The sequence below is a fragment of the Chlamydotis macqueenii genome, chromosome 10, assembly GCF_036417535.1.
Source record: "Chlamydotis macqueenii isolate bChlMac1 chromosome 10, bChlMac1.mat, whole genome shotgun sequence".
In the NCBI taxonomy this organism is placed as follows: domain Eukaryota; kingdom Metazoa; phylum Chordata; class Aves; order Otidiformes; family Otididae; genus Chlamydotis; species Chlamydotis macqueenii.
Window position 1 is genome coordinate 11,404,820 of NC_141565.1, and position 14,986 is coordinate 11,419,805.

Below are 14,986 nucleotides of genomic sequence, written 5' to 3' on the forward strand. Positions count from 1 at the left end.
TGATTTTTCAGCTGTGACTTGGCCCAGCGTGCCTTTCTGAGACAATGCCAGAGGTGGGACCACGTACCTGTGGAGCGGGGATATTTTTGCAAGCATCTAGGGAGCGCCGGGACTTACCCTCGGCGTCGCTGCCGCGGACAGTGGCTCTCGCCAGCCAGGGCTGTGGAGTTGGAACTCTTGTTTCTGGCCCCCTAAACTCCCTGATTCTGTTTATGCTCTTGAGCAGGGAGAAACAGAGAGAGTTTTTTTTAAAGGCTTGCGAGTCTCTTGTGGTGTTTTTCATCAGGAAAATGATAGTTGTATAGAAGCAATTAATTGGAGGAAAAGTTTATGGTGATAAATGTCAAGAATGTTTCAAGGATGGTTTGGATGAAATACTTTTTTTTTTTTTTTTAAAGCCTCCCAGCAAAAACAAAAACCTTGCCCTATTTTGAACCTTGCCAAAGAGAAACAACTTCAAAACTTCAATTTTTTTTTTTTTTTTTTTTTTTTGTGTGTGTAATGTTTAAGTACTTTTTTTCTTTCTCCCCCCTCAGCCTGTGCTCGTTAAACAAAAGCATGTGTTTTCCTGGCGCAGTTCCCCAGAGGCAGCTCTGCCGGAGCGGAGGGCAGGGGCTGCGGGGGGGATGGCTCCACAAGTCCGGACAAGTCCTGGTTTTCTGCAGGAGCTGGAGTCCTCCCTTTTTTGGGGAGGGGTGGGCTGTGGTCAATTCGGTTCTGCCCGTTTCCCTTCCGTGCCATCTGCGGATGGCGATGCCTGCCGCCAGAAAGAGGAGCAAACTATAGGTGTGGGCCGAGTACTTTGATATCCTGGGGCAGAAGGTGATAAAGGGAAGAATTAATGCTTGGGAGTGATGTTGGCGCCTTGGCTGCCTCTCCCCGTGTAGCCGTCCTCTGCGGCTCGGGGGCCATCGGTAACCGTGCTGTGCCTCTTGCTCCCTGGAGCAAGTGAGGGCTTGGGGAGGTTGGTGTGAAAAAAATTCCATTTTATGGAGGAGATGATTTCCTAGGGGCGATGTCCGTCTCCATGCGTGGACTGAAACACCCCTGGGATGGTGTGGCTGCGTGAATCTGCCTCGGAGCTCCGCTCACCCCTTCCAGCCACAGCTGAACCTTCGGCCCCAGCTGCGGGGCTCAGCGCTGGTGTGTTTTTCATAGAGGCTCTTAATCACATACAGGATGTTTCTGTTTGTTCAAGCAATGAAATCACACAAACAACCCACCCCCAGTTTGGCTTTCGCGGAGCATCAGCTGCTCGACCAAAGTCCTCGGCAGAGCCGGAGCAATCTTCCCCTCTCCTCCTCCGGCTCTCGACCCGGCAGCGCGGCGAGAGCGCGCCTTTCATGTTGTGGACATGCCCTGGAAAGCCGCCCGGCACCGGGGATGGGATTAGATTAGGGCTGGGAGCCGGGGCTGACTCATCGCTGGGGCTCGCGCTTGGCTGCAGCGGCGGCAGCAGCATCTCGCGGGAGCTGGCCGGGAGGCTGGGGGACCTTGAGCTGGGACCAGGCGGGACCAGCCCCGCGTTTTGGGGGCTGGGTTGCAGGCAGGCTCCGTGCGAGCCACCATGCCAGCTCAAACTCTCCTAAGAAGAGAGTGGTTGTTTTTTGGGTGGGTTGGAGGTGGTTTGCAGGCGCTGTCTCGTTCCTGGGCCCCGGGGTTGTGTGTTTTTGCATTACCCTGAGCACCCAGCCCCGGATGGGGACATTGCAGACCTGCTGCTGTGTCGTCATCTTTTCCTTCAGGCCTTGTCCTTTGGGGTAGTAACCGGAAGCGGAGCAGAAATACGTCAGGACGGATCAAAATAAAAAAAAAAATCTGACTTTTCTCACCCCTGTTGCGCGCATTGGTCCCATTGCTGCCGTTTCCATGGCAAAGCAGCGGGCCCGTAACCCAGCCCGCCCCATGCTCCTTGCCGTTTGGAGGAGCAAAAAAGTCCTCGGAGATGATGAGAATAATTTAGCAAGCCATTAATGAGAGTGGGGGAAAACACCAGAGGAGCTGGAGCAGGGTTGGGGCGGGGGCGCGGGGAGGCAGGGCTGATTTTTGGCAGGGAGCGGGTCACGTTGGCAGCCTGCTCGCCTCGCCTTAGATGTGTTATGAAGTTTTGGAGGTTGCTTGAAAAGTGTCTGGGGAGCAGTGGCGAGCCAAGCGGGCCACGGGCCAGCTCGCAGCTAAACATGTTGTTGTGTAAAATTGCAGTCAATTAATTTAAGACCTGCCAATTTCGACTGCAGAGCACTAGGAGGTTCTGTCAAGTTTTCAATGGGATAAAAAGGGGGAAGAGGGGATTACTTTTCAGCACTTGGAAGGGCAAATAGTGATCCTCTGCCCGATCCTGCAAAGCACCTCCTCCTCTTTCTCTTCTTTTTGGTTCAGTAAACTTGCTGCTGCTGACGTTAAAAGTCTTTCTGGCGTGAGCTGTTGGGGCTGGATGGCTGAAGGATGGCAGCCGTAGCCTGGTGAGGTGTTGATAGCCATTTCAGGGTCTGGGGAGGCACTGGCTGCGGGGGGTGACCCAGTCCCCTTTGGCTTTGCGGTATTCCTCCTCTGTAGCCCCACGGGGAGCATCCCCTCTCTGGCATCCCGAGGTGGTCATCTTCCCCAAACTGATTAGATCCTGCAAGGCTGGCCTGTTCCTTGGCACGTTGGGCAGCACATTGGTCTCCGAAATAGAGGAGGAGCTGGAAAATGCTCAGGGCAAGCCCAAGAGATGCCTCACATCCCCTGTGTGCAGCCCCGGAGGTCAGAGCGATCATTCATGGTGCGATGCATAGGCTGGTACCATGTGAGAAAACAACCTGCCCCAGAGGGCAGCTGGGTGGGCACGGTGCCTGAACCCCGAAAAGGCTCATCCCCCCGTTCCGTAGTGGCAGCAGCGTGGTGCTGCTCTGAGCAGAGCCCCCCTTTCCAGCTGTGCCCCCCGCCAGCTACTCCCCGTTCCTGTTGTCCTCTCCTGCCGCAGGAGCATGACACCTCCGGTAAGGGAACCCTAGCTGGAAACCCTGGCTGGTGTTTTGCTGTGTTTGAGGCCACCTTCATTAGAAACACGTTTTCTGGGTTCTGGAGAGTGTGTGTTTGTACGTGCATCTGCAAGCTAGCTTTTTCTTGATCCCCCCCCCTTGTTAATTTTTCTTGTTTTACAGCTTAGTGAAACTTCAGAGAAAGTGCAGCTCTGCATGTGAGTAAGAGTCATGAGACCAGCGGAGCGAGCTGGCTTCGGTTTCCCTTGGGCCGCGTGCAGCCAGTGGTGGGGCTGACCTCCTTTTTGGGGCTGTTCCTGCTGGGGACTTGTGCACCTCTGGCTGTGCCTCAGCTCCCCCCTGTCCTGATCCCAGCTTGCTTTTCCATCTCCAAGACCACCGTAGCTTAGATTTACACACGCGTGTGCATGCATGTGTCTGTCCTTTCCGCGGTCTCAACCCTGGGCTTTTGCAGTAGCCTCTGCCATCACGGCTCTGTGTCCCCAGGACACCCTCTCCAGCCACTGTTCCTTTCTGATTTGCCACCGAAGGGTTCAAAACTGCCTCTCTCAGGCTCCTCCGGAGTAATTTCCTCCTGCTTTGCTGGGAGCTTGTTAACATTTCACTGGGATACAGGGGCAGCTGGCAAACCCTGTGTCAAAGGAGGGCAGCTTTCAGCAGCTTTGGGTTTAGCTTTTGGTTTCCCCAGCTTTTGCTTTAACTCGTTCTGTGGTTTTAAAAATAGGTTAATAAAAAAACAAACCACCCAGCAGGCAAGAAAGCCTGGGCAAAGCCCACCGGCCCATCCATGGCCTGCGTGCCACTGCCTTGCTGAGCCGGCTTGCAGCTCTGGTGTCTGCACAGCTCCGCTCTTCCTGCTCTGGCATTTGGGGGGAAAAAAATACAAATTCAGTATAGTTAAGGAAGAAGGATGATCTGGATGCCCTGTGAACCCACTTGGGTTTGAAATGGCTGGAAGGGATCCAGCGCAGGCCAACTGCATCCTCCTGACGCCAGCCCGGCACTTAGGAAGGGCTGCCGGTGAGATGCTTTTTGGGAATGGCTTTTGGGGAATTACTTTTCCTTGATCCTGGACTTCATAAATTGGAGCAGGATCGGCCCTCCAGGAACGATAACAGAAGAATTACTGCATTGCATGGGCGTCTTTATGTGTTTTTTAAACCGTGCCTCCTAATTATAAATAATGGCTGCGATATGAGATATGATTATGATGGATGGTGATTCTGTATTCCGCGTGCATTAGCAGCTTTAACCTTGCTGGGGTAATTATGTCTCATTTCAAATTCTGATACTATTTATTTGAGGTAGGGGACTGGGAATTTCATTTCCACTGCCTTGTCTTTTAGTATTATTGTTATTTGAAAAGGATACCTTTGCAAAATTGTTTTTTAATCATTCCCTCCAGTTGGCAGCACCAGTTCGTTAATATTTTCAGGGCTTGTGCTGAGTTGTTTTGGACATGTTTGTGAAGGTAGATGTTTTGGGGGAATGTGAAGCTAAGGGCTGATGTATAGGAGATGAGCTTCTCCTTTGGGACACCTGTGTCCATCTTGCTGGCTTCTGTCTTCCCAAAGCAGCTGTCTTTGCCCTTTTGCACCAGCTGCCGCTGTTGACCCCTGTGTCTTTGCCAGCCTGGGTCCCTCCTCGCACGAGGTCTCCGGGGGGGTGCAGGCAGGGCCGAGCCTTCGTCCTGCCCGCTGCTCTCACCGTCTTTGACGGCACGTTTAATTAAAAACCACATCAACCCGAAGATTGCGCACGTGGTCCTTAATCAGTTTGAAGTCTCTATGAGAATAAAGTAATTATACTACTCGTTTGGTTACAGTAATTAAAACTTTAATTAACATCATTTCCCACCCCTTGGCCTCCTCTACAGATATTCAGACATGCAATGGGTGCCTGCCAGGGTTGCATCTTGGGATAGAGCTGTTTACCAGGGGCTGTCTGTCCATCCCCATCTCCGTTCCCTCCAGCATCGGGATGGTGAGGTCTGACCACACTTGCTGCTTGCCCATCTCTCACTGGGCTGCCGGGTGCCAGCCTGCATCCCTGTCTGGGAGCAGCTCCTTGGCTACGGTGCCGGCGAGTCGCGGTGGGTGGCAGCTCTGCTTGAGGTCCCCTGACAGCAGTGGGGGTGGTGGCAAGTGTTCCTCAAAGATCTTCTGAGAACTTGGTTTTGAATGTGACGTGCGCTCTGATCTGGTCTTAGCAAGAGCTGGGCTTGCAGAGAGCAGCTCCGCAACCCCAGGAGTGATTTATTAAGAAGTTAGCTGGGCTCTTCGTTTCCCATTGCGTGGACCTGCAAGAGCTGGGGTTACAATGATTTGTGGCTGGGTTCTGTGGTATCTGGAAAACTCTGGGTGGGCTCCTGCACCCCAGTTTACCTCCCACGTGAGCCCTGTTGTGCTCTGCTTTTGCCAAGGGGATCCAGCGTTCCCCAACAACCTGAAGAAGGGATTGCTGTCTGGAGAAGCGGGGCGGGGAGTTCTGCATCGGTGCCAAAGGAAATCCGAGCCGTGTAAAACCTGAGCTCTTAAATATCTCGAGCAGCATCCTTAGGGAAAGCAATCTCTATATTTAAATCTTCTCAATCTCTCCTTCGCAATTGCTCCTATCCGCAGACTGAAGAGCCTAATTTTCATCCTGGTTTTGAATGGAGAGCCGGCTGCAGAGAAGTGGTTTTCATCACTCCAGGTTCTGCATGGTGGGGAGCCACGGCCCCACGGCCCCATCGCTTTCCCCTGGCCTTACGGAGCTGCCGAGAAGGACATGGCGTGGCCAGGGATGTGGCTCTTGGGGGTGGAGACGCAGTAGGAGGGCCAGAGGTTTAAGGTGTGGGAACAAAGCCTTAAAATGCAAACGACTGGTGAGAGCAGGGAGTTTAGCAAACACTTCAGGAGCTCACGGTGGAGCGAGCGAGAAGGTCTGAGGGTATTGAAGCAAAATATTTGCCGACTCTCTTTGGTGTGCTGAGCCTGAAGCCAGGCTTAGCTGGCTGTTATCGCCAGGAACACTGGGCATGGAGTGGCAGAAGATTTCTTCTCTAATCTTGGAGGTGCTTATGGTTGGAGCAGGAACTGTTTTGGGATGAAAGGCAGAGCCTGGAGTTCTGATCGTGGTGTGTCAGTAGTGGAGATGTTGATCTAAAAAGAAAAAAAAAGTGTGGCTGTAACTTTCTGCCTCCTCCTGATGCTGTGGAGTTACGTTCCCGTGAAGTACGACATGCGATGTATAGTTTTTGTCTTTAAATTTGTGATTCTGTGTGTCCAGTCCTGCTGCCTGTGCTGGCTGTTAATACCCAACGTTGTCAGGATATTTAGACCCTGATCATGTCTTGCTTATCAGCTTCTCCTGGGCAGTCTGGTGTGATTTGTCCGTGGAGATGAAACACCAGCACAGGCCGGATCTGCGGTAACAAGAGGCCTGATCAGTAGGAAGGGATCAAAGCCGGTGTTAAATGGGTGAAGCCAAATCCCCTCTATGCCGTCGGTGTTGTCCTTCTCCCTGGGTGGAGGCGAACGGGCAGCAGATTCAGTTCCTGTTATATCCCCCTTGCTGCTAGGTATTGCTGCAGTGAACGGCTTTCGGCTCGCACGCCGTGGAAGTAACGGCTGGTGCGCTTAAGTGGCTGGAGCTGCATGGCTGGGGAGCTGCTGAGATGGGGTTGCAGAAGGCTTTAGAGTCTGATGGATGGAGAAATCCAGTCGCAAGCCATGGTGCCCTGCCAAAATGGGGGCTTGGCTGGTCTGAATCTGCATGTGGGGCTGCTGGTGTCGGTGCTGGGGTGGGAGGGGACCCAAATGCGGGGGGATGCCCTAATGGAAACCCCTCTCTTGGGGTCTGTCCCTCCACAGTCTCCCCTGCCAGGACTTTTCCTGCCGCTGGCTCTTCCTTGTCCTCAGGCGGGTCTTCTCTTGCTGCTGTGTTGTTTTAGGGACTGGGAAGGAAACAGCTATTTTCCTGGATCTGAGGTGGGAGGAAGGATCCAGCTGATCTCCAGCTGTGCTGCAGCCCTGGGAACCTGTCCTTCCTCCCTGCCGCTTCGCTGGGGAAGCCCTGCTGCCCTCCCTCTGCCCTTTGGGATCCTCTGACGGAGATCTGGAAAGGGGAGTGTCCCTATCACTGCTGGCAGGCTGCAGGGGTTGGAGCCCTTGGCTGTAGGCATGTCCTAAGTGACCAGGCAGGTGAGGGTGGTGGGACAAGTCCTGGACGTTCGTGTTGGGATTATCTTGGTCTGGTTGCATGGTCAGAAGGATGGTGAGGCTAGGTGAGGGCGGCTTGTGCCGCCCTGTTGAGCTAAGGACCGTTGTTAGGAGGAAAATATGTGGCGCTTTGGATTTGCAGGAGAAATAGCAACTTCTAAGCTGTAGAGAGACTGGAGATGGTGGGTCTGGGTCTGTTCTGCTTGCCAGCCAGGGCAATGGACTATGCATTGCAGGAGACTGGTAGCTAAGGATCTGGACTGGTCCCCATGGGACAGAAGGGTGCGATCTCCTTGGAGGAGCCGGTGCCTTGGCAGTGAAAGGATGGATTTGTTTGGAAAACTGAGCACTGAGTCCTTCAGGCAAGAGCTCTCTTCCCAGGGACTTCTCTGGGACGTTGAGGTATTAACTTGCCCCGGGCTGGTCACATGCAGTCTGAGTCCCGTGGGAGCCAGGAGGGTGACACATTGCTGTGTCTTCAGTGCGCCTGGGGCCTGCTGGGACGTTTGGAATGCCTACAGTAATTAACAAATGGGGAAGAAATTATCCTGTATTTCTGTGACATGCTTTGCCTTTCACTGCTGTCACCTAGGGCTTTTTCCTACATGGAAGAGGACAGTGGGATGCAGTGAGAAGGTCCCCATCACCGTTTTGCTGTGTGCTTTTTCTGCCTTTACCTTCCATTTTCCAGGGCTAAAATTCCTTCCCAATCCATTACCGGGCTCTCCTACCTCCGCAGCTCCCTCCTCTCTTTCTGTGGCTTGAGAAACAGCAAGACCTGCTTACCTGGCTGCCTTCCCCTCCCTCGTGTCGGCGGTGTAGTGGGAGCTGGGGTTTCACTGTGCATTCACGCTGGAGTGGGCACCGTGCTGCTGGAGGGGAGTTTTGGGATGCTCTGTTGCTCCCTCCCTGGGGAACTGATGTCCCAAGGCAAAGCCCCTGCATTGCATCCAGAGCACGCGTGGGGTCGGTGGCCATGGCATCCCACAGAGGTGTCCATGGGGTCCCCCTGTCCTCCGCTCGCCCTTCCCCGTTCCGCTTGGCCGCTGCCAGCGCCTCCCGCCTGGTCCCCAGCAGCCCCCGGGGCAGAGGCTGCCCATCGATTCGCTTGTCGGGGGCCCCCCTCTGACCGCCTCAGCCCTGAGCGATGCTGATTGGGAAATAATTGCAATAATAATAGGGATGTTTTGCTCCTGAGTGACTAGACGATACGAACCGGGCGCTGAGCCAGGAGAGTTTTGAAGGGCAAAGCTGGGAAATGAATGACTCGGGGCCACTGGAGCAGCCATGGGGCTGGGGACCGGGGTGGGACCCGGAGCTTTACTGGGGAGGAAAGCAGGGCAAGTGCCTAAACCTGTCCCTGCCACGTGGCTCCTAACGTAGGGGTGCTTGTAATTCTTCTCCCTGCTTGATTGCCTCTGTCAGTCCCTCCTGCGCCTGGGTTTGACTCTGGTGAAAGCACTGCTGCCGTGCGGTATGCTGGCACTCGCTCCCCCTTTCTAGTGGTTTGGTTTGGTACAGAAAGATCGGAAAGATTTTTCTGGCAGCATTTTAGTTCTGTCAAAATTGCTGGAACAGTTTGTGGGGCTGTACTTCCCCATCCTGACGGAGCAATGCGGGCAGACCTGGGCAGGGGAGGTTTGGGGAAGGTTCGCAGATGGCGGGAGGGGAGCTGGTCAGTGCCGTGCCCTGCTGTGCTGCGTGGGCTGGCGCTGGTCTGGCCGGCTCTGCTGAGCCCGCTCGGCGTGGGGGAGTGCCACTCGTGTGGGTGGCTGAACAAGAGGAAAAGATGGAAATGAGTCTGAGCCAAATAACAAGATGATTGAGAAGTTTTGGGGAAGGTGATGTTGTCTTTTGGGGTCCTGCTGGGCAGAGTTGCCCCCCTTCCTCCCCCTTTCCCCTCTGTCCTATGGCAAACCCCAGTGCCTTCACCCACCTCCCTGGAGAGGTGCAGCGAGTACGTCTGTCCTCAGGCCACGTGGCTGAGCTCAGAATACCGCCCGGGGATGACACACCGGCAATAACGTGCGCTTTGAAACTGGTTAGATGAACCAGTGTCGTATCTGTCAGTGTCGGTGGGTTGCTGGCATTTGTTGCTGTTACGAGCATTGATTTAGATTAAGTATCTGCTTGGTTCTTGCTTTATTATGCTGATATAATTAAAGTCCCGATATTCTCTGGCTCAGGGCAATGTCGGGCCCAGGACGAAAGCCTTGCTTGTGTTCATCTTTATAAAGCGGATGAGTGGAATTAGGCAGCTTGTCTTGTTCCCTCACCCCCGGCAGGTTAGTGATGAGGCAGGAGCATCCAAGCCCTGTGCGAGGGGCCGGTAAAACCTCCTTCCCTGTGGAGGAGGCCCGGAGGACCAGTACGTGGCTCTGCGGGCCCTGACATGTGGAGTTTGAGCAGCCGGCAGTGGGCAGCTGCCTGCCCGGCTGGGAGGAGACGTGAGGCATGTGTCTGGTCTGCGCCCGGCTGCCGCATTCCTGCGCGGGCAGCTGGCGGGGCGGCAGGGAGGGTGGCCGGCCGGGGGGAGCGGAGGTGGCCGGGGTGCCGGCTGCCAGCACGCCTCACATAGCTGGGATGTTTCTGCGGGGCCGTGCTGTCCCCAGCCGCGGATGTGAGCCTCTAGGAGATGTGTCTCCAAAATCCTGCCTGTGCCCCTGTCTCTGGCCACCTGTACCCTTTTGGCTGAGCCCTGGTGAGGTATGGCCGGGGCTCTCCTGCTGGTGATTTTCTCAATGCCAGAGGTGTATCCTTGTTCCCCTGGACACCAAAATTTGGTAACTGCACTACACTGGGAGGGAGCAGGAGCCGCTGCCTCCTCCACCCTGCTTCTCCCTGCTCTTGCCTGCCGATGCCCCCCTCTCTGGCAGCACCCAGCCCCCCATCCCCATCAGCTGTGCCCCTCAGAAACAGTTGATGCCACAGCTGCTCCTGGACCTGCATTTTGCTGGGCAGCCCCTGCCCCTTCCCAGTGTGGGATTGGGAGAGGAGGGCATCCTTCCCCTGGAGCAGCTGATCCAGGAACTTCATTTTGGACCCTCTGGAAACCTGAGAGGGACATGTGGGCGGCAGCTGCCAGGGCACTGCTGGTCCCCGCGGGATGGCTGGCGGGGGGAGGCATGTGGAGGGGCAGCCGATGTCCCCGTCCCCACACTGCCTGCTACCCGAGGTGAGCCCAGGCCGTGGGCCAGGAGGGGCCATGCAGGCTGGCACCCCGGGGGGGTCCTTCTTCCCCACCGAGCCCCCTTGGCTGGACACAGAATATTCCTGGCTGTAGGCTCGGTGTTGTGTGACACTACTTGGCAGCTGTCACCTCTGTCCCAGAGTGGCCTGGCCGTGTGGGTCCTCTGTTGCCTCGGGGAGGTGACCCCATGGTTTGGGGGGGGTTAGCTCTGCCGGGACCCGCTCCTCTCCTGGTTTTATTTGCGCTGTCCTGTGCCCTTTGGACAGATGGTGCCAAAATCAAAGCAGAACGCTGAGGGTGTTACCACAGCCCTGCTCCCACAGAAGGGAGATGCACACCCGCTGGTTTGCGTGCCGGAGCCTGGGGCTTCGGTGGTGCCTGAGCCATCAGCGCCAATGGCATGGGGAGGGGAAGATTTTGGTCCCAAGGCTGGGCTTTGCCCTCTGCACATGTCAAAGCTTTTTCCTCCTCCCAACTCAGGGACGTGCTGCGGAGCTGCTTACTGGCAAGACCATGGGGCAGGAGGGGACCAAGCCATGGGCAAAGGTGGGACAGGGACCTCGATCCAGCATCCTCTCCTCACAGCCCCATCTCGTCCCCCTTGCTCTGTCTCTGTCACCGATGGACATCCCTGGGGCTGGGAGACTCTCTGCTTCCCCCAGTGAGTGCTGGGAAGGAAAGGGGAGAGGCTTTGAAATCCACTCCTGTAAATAAGCCCTTCTTTCGCCTTGCCTGTCAGTGCGGCGCGAGCCCCGTGGAACTGGAAAGGGTCCCCGTGAAAAGGCTGCGGAGTGTGTTTCAGGCAGATAAGTCCCTGCCTTTGAAGTGTGGCAGGCGGGCAAAAGCGCCCTCCTCTTGTAGCCGCTGCCAGCCGCTGTGAATTAATCACAGCCCCGTGCAGATAAGAGTACAAAGCGTGGCTGAGCACTTCTCCTGCCCGGAGGAGGGGTCTGCAGGGGACCGCCTGGGACCCACGGTGGGGGCTCCAGAGCCTGGCAAGGGGGAGATGGAGGCTGGGGTTGGAGAGCCCCACGGCGGGGCTGGCTGGGGAGTAGTGAAGAGCCCCCTCTTCCCAGCGGTGGGCTTGAGGGGTGTCCCATGTGGTGAGACTGGGTCTCTCCATGTGTGCCCCCGAGAGCTTGTTTTCCGTCCTGCAGGGAGCCGGTGGCCCACCCCAGGACCCCTGCCAGCACATGATAAATCCAAAAGCAGCCTTGGTATGTCTGCAGCTGCCTTCCCTCTCCGCCTGGCACGCCTGGCCCGGGCTCAGCCGTAAAGCCCCGTCCTCCGCCACTGTCTTCCTCCAGACCCGCTGCCAGCGCTGGGTGGCTGCCAGGTCTCGGCTGCTGCCCTCCGTTCATCTCATCACCCGTCGTTCCAAAAAGCGGCCCTGGAGAGGTGCTCCTATTTGCCTTGTGCCCATTGCTGGTGGCCATAAGGACGCTGAGAGGTTTTCCCCTCGGCGTTTGGAGGGACTGTTGGGCTGGAGGCAGCAGCAGGACCGGCCAGTGCTGTTGTCCACTGAGACCCTGCACCACTGTGTGCTTCTTGCAGGAGCACGCTGCAAGGCAATGTGCTCTCCCTGTCCAAAACTTGTATGGGATGGCACCTCCCTTCTCCAGCCCAGACAAGACCATCTCCAGGAGCCCTCTCTGGGCCTCCTCGGGGAGGCATTTGCCTCTGCCCAGCCGGGATGTGCTGTGCGCGGTCACTCATGCTGTGCGCAGTCATGCGTTACGCCAGGGTGCCCAGGAGTCGAAGTGTTGCACGCCATCCTTTCCCTCGTCGTTCCTTTGCTGTGGTTCTCCACAGCAGGCCGGGGAGGTCAGGGACCTCTTGGGAAGGTGAGACGCCTCTGTATCTCCTGGCCTTGCGCTGCCTCCAACATCCTGCCGCCTCCTTTGGCTGCTGGGGGACCAGGTCTTAAACCCTCCTCTTGTCAGCGTGAAGTTGTGCTGGGTGCTCACCCCGTGGAGTGGGCTCCTCGCTTGGGTGGGCAGGGCGTGCACATGGGTTTCTCACAGAAAAAGGCCTCCAGGCTTCCTTTGAGATGATTCTCCCCAGCAGGGAGCTTGTAATTTCTTGCTTCTGGTCGTCTCCATTTGCTTAACAAGGCAACAGACCAACAAGTCCACCCTGGCTTCTTCTCCACCTTGGCGCGACCCCAGGGTCCGGCTGCACCCCCGGGCTCCCAGCAGCCCCTCGCAGGAGGCAGCAGCACCACCAGCCGCTGCCTGCAGCCAGCCCCAGGCAGGCGGGAGCGAGGGCAGGAATCCTGAGCGAGAAATTAGTGCGAGTAATTATTAGTATTGGGTAATTATATCAGCGTCAGGATGAGGAGAAAGGTTATTAGGTTTAGTTATTTATTTATTTATGGTAAATGTCTTTTCCCCCGGGTGGGAAGGCGAGGGGTAGGGGGGCAGGAAGGAGCTTGTTTCCGAGGGGGGCTGCTCTGATTAAACCGCATCCTCTCCCCCTTCCCCTGCCCCCAGCTACGCGGCGGGTGTGGGGTGAGAGGGGGAAGAGGTCCCTCCGAGCATTGGTAAGAGATCAGATGGGAGGCATCTTGTGCATCCCTTGTGCCATCCCACCATGCTATGGGCCAAACAGCCTATCCCCTTCCAGCCAGCTGGGATGAGCGGGTTCCCATCAGGCTAATCCCGCTGGAAAGGCCTCGATGCCGGGTTCCCACCTCTGCCCGCATGGCAGCCGGCGCTGTGGGCAGGCGGGTTCTCCAGGCTTCCAATGATGTTGGGTTCTGTCTGCTGGTGACCTGGTGCTGAGGAGGAGCAGCAGGGTGGGTTTGCCTACATGAGCTAACTCAAAAACCTCCCTCCTGCCCTGCCTTTTGGCCAAACAGAAAACAACTTGATTGCCAAGTCTTCTAAATTTCATTTTCCTGAATCCCAAACTTGCCTCTAGAGCATCCTGAACGGGAAGAGAGGTGCCGGAGAGAAGGGTTCCTGTGTGTGCATGCCGGGGGTGACCCTGTGCCCCCCACCAAAGCACCCTGACACGTGTCAGGCTGGGCTCCAGCCCTGTTTGACTACCGAGAGTATTTTTAGGTTCTTCCTCAAATTAACTGGAAGTGCTTCACGTCTGTTTTTTTTTTTTAAATGCATCTCTTTCTCTTTCCCAGCACTGCGCAGTGCAATAATGTAATGGGGAAATTACCCTGCTAGTTAAAAATTACTGCCAGCGCGACATCCAGCCGTAGATCTATTTTAGAACCAGGGTAAAACTATATCGATTCTTCTGCGCCGCAACTGTGGCCCATAAAAGGGTTGGAAAGGTGCGTTTGTCACGTTGCCGTAGCAAGGAGGGGAGACAGTGCCTCTCTGGGGAGGGGGGATGCTCCCTGTTACCCTCCTTTGGAGAGCTGGCTTGGGCGGGACTTTGTAGGGGAGAAGCTGAGAGCCAGGAGGGGAGCGACCTGCGAGGGGATGCAGGGAGTCAGGGCTGGGTCCTGGGGGTGATGCTGGGTATTGCTGGGCAAGGGGTACCGCGGGGCCGGGGGTGCCATGTGGCTCTGCACCACAGGTATCTGGGGCTTGACCTCCTCTTATCTTTGGAGTAGGAGCAAATGTGATTCTGGACCTGGGCAGAAAGACAGCACCCCCAAAAAAGGGGCAGGCAGAGGCTTTAGGATGGGTTTTCGGCATCTCTGGGCTCCCTAGCACGCAGTGGTACCAGGGCAGGGGTGATGGGGAACAGGGTCTGTGTAGGGGTCTGGCAAAGGATGCTGAGAAGGCGGGTAAGTACCAGGACCAGTTTGGGTTATGGTCCTGCGGCAGGATGTACAGCGGGGTTTTGGCTGTGCCCTGGGCTCCAGGAGTTAGCCTGGCCCTGCCAGCCTGGCCGCCACATCCCCGGGGAGAGGGCGGCCCCTTTGCTCGCTGCTGTGCAGGACTCATCGCTCTCTGGTTGCTCAGGGGTCTCTTTCTTAATTAAATACATTTGTTTTGTAAAACTGCCTAAAAATAATCCGAGGCTGGTGCATGCAGGAGGCTGGCGGTGAATCAAAGGCGCTGCTCTAATTAAACGGGCTCCAGTTTGTTTGTGAGCCGCATACATTTCCATGCTAATCAGCTGCACACCGGGATCCTGCTTTCCCGGCCCGTATCCTCCTGATTGGGAACGATGCAAATGCCAGCAGCGATTTATTGCAGGACTGGGATGCCGGGGCAGCTGCTGTGGGGAGCACAAGGGCTTGAGCGTGGCTGTGCCGGGCCGTGGGAGTGGGCGCGATGGTCAGGGCAGGGCTGAGGGATCCATTTTGGGGGATGTTTCAAAGCAGTGGATTTGGCCCCGTGCAGTGGGGAGATCCCGAGTCTTGCGGGTGGGGTTGTGGGACCCACACCCTGCATGTGCCGAGCAGCAGCGTGGAGCTGATCCTGGGTGCCGTTTGCTCCGTCTCACTGGGCATGCTGCTTTTTCGCCTGCCGCTGTTTTTTTTTTTTTTTTGTAGAATATGCTGCTGGCGTGGCTCCCTTCCCATCCCATGGGAGCAGACCAGACCCACTGAGCCCTTTCTCTGGCACTGTCTCCCTTGAGGCTGCCCCATGCCAGGGGACAGCCTAAATCTGGGGGTATTGCCAAGAATGGCATTA

The 14,986-nt window shown here is 56.2% G+C and overlaps 1 protein-coding gene across 1 annotated transcript in view; it reads left to right on the top strand.

Moving 5' to 3' along the window:
- Positions 1-14,986, top strand: part of PLXNA1 (plexin A1) — a 116,992-nt gene that overhangs the window by 34,061 nt on the left and 67,945 nt on the right. The gene's annotated exons all lie outside the window — the stretch shown is intronic.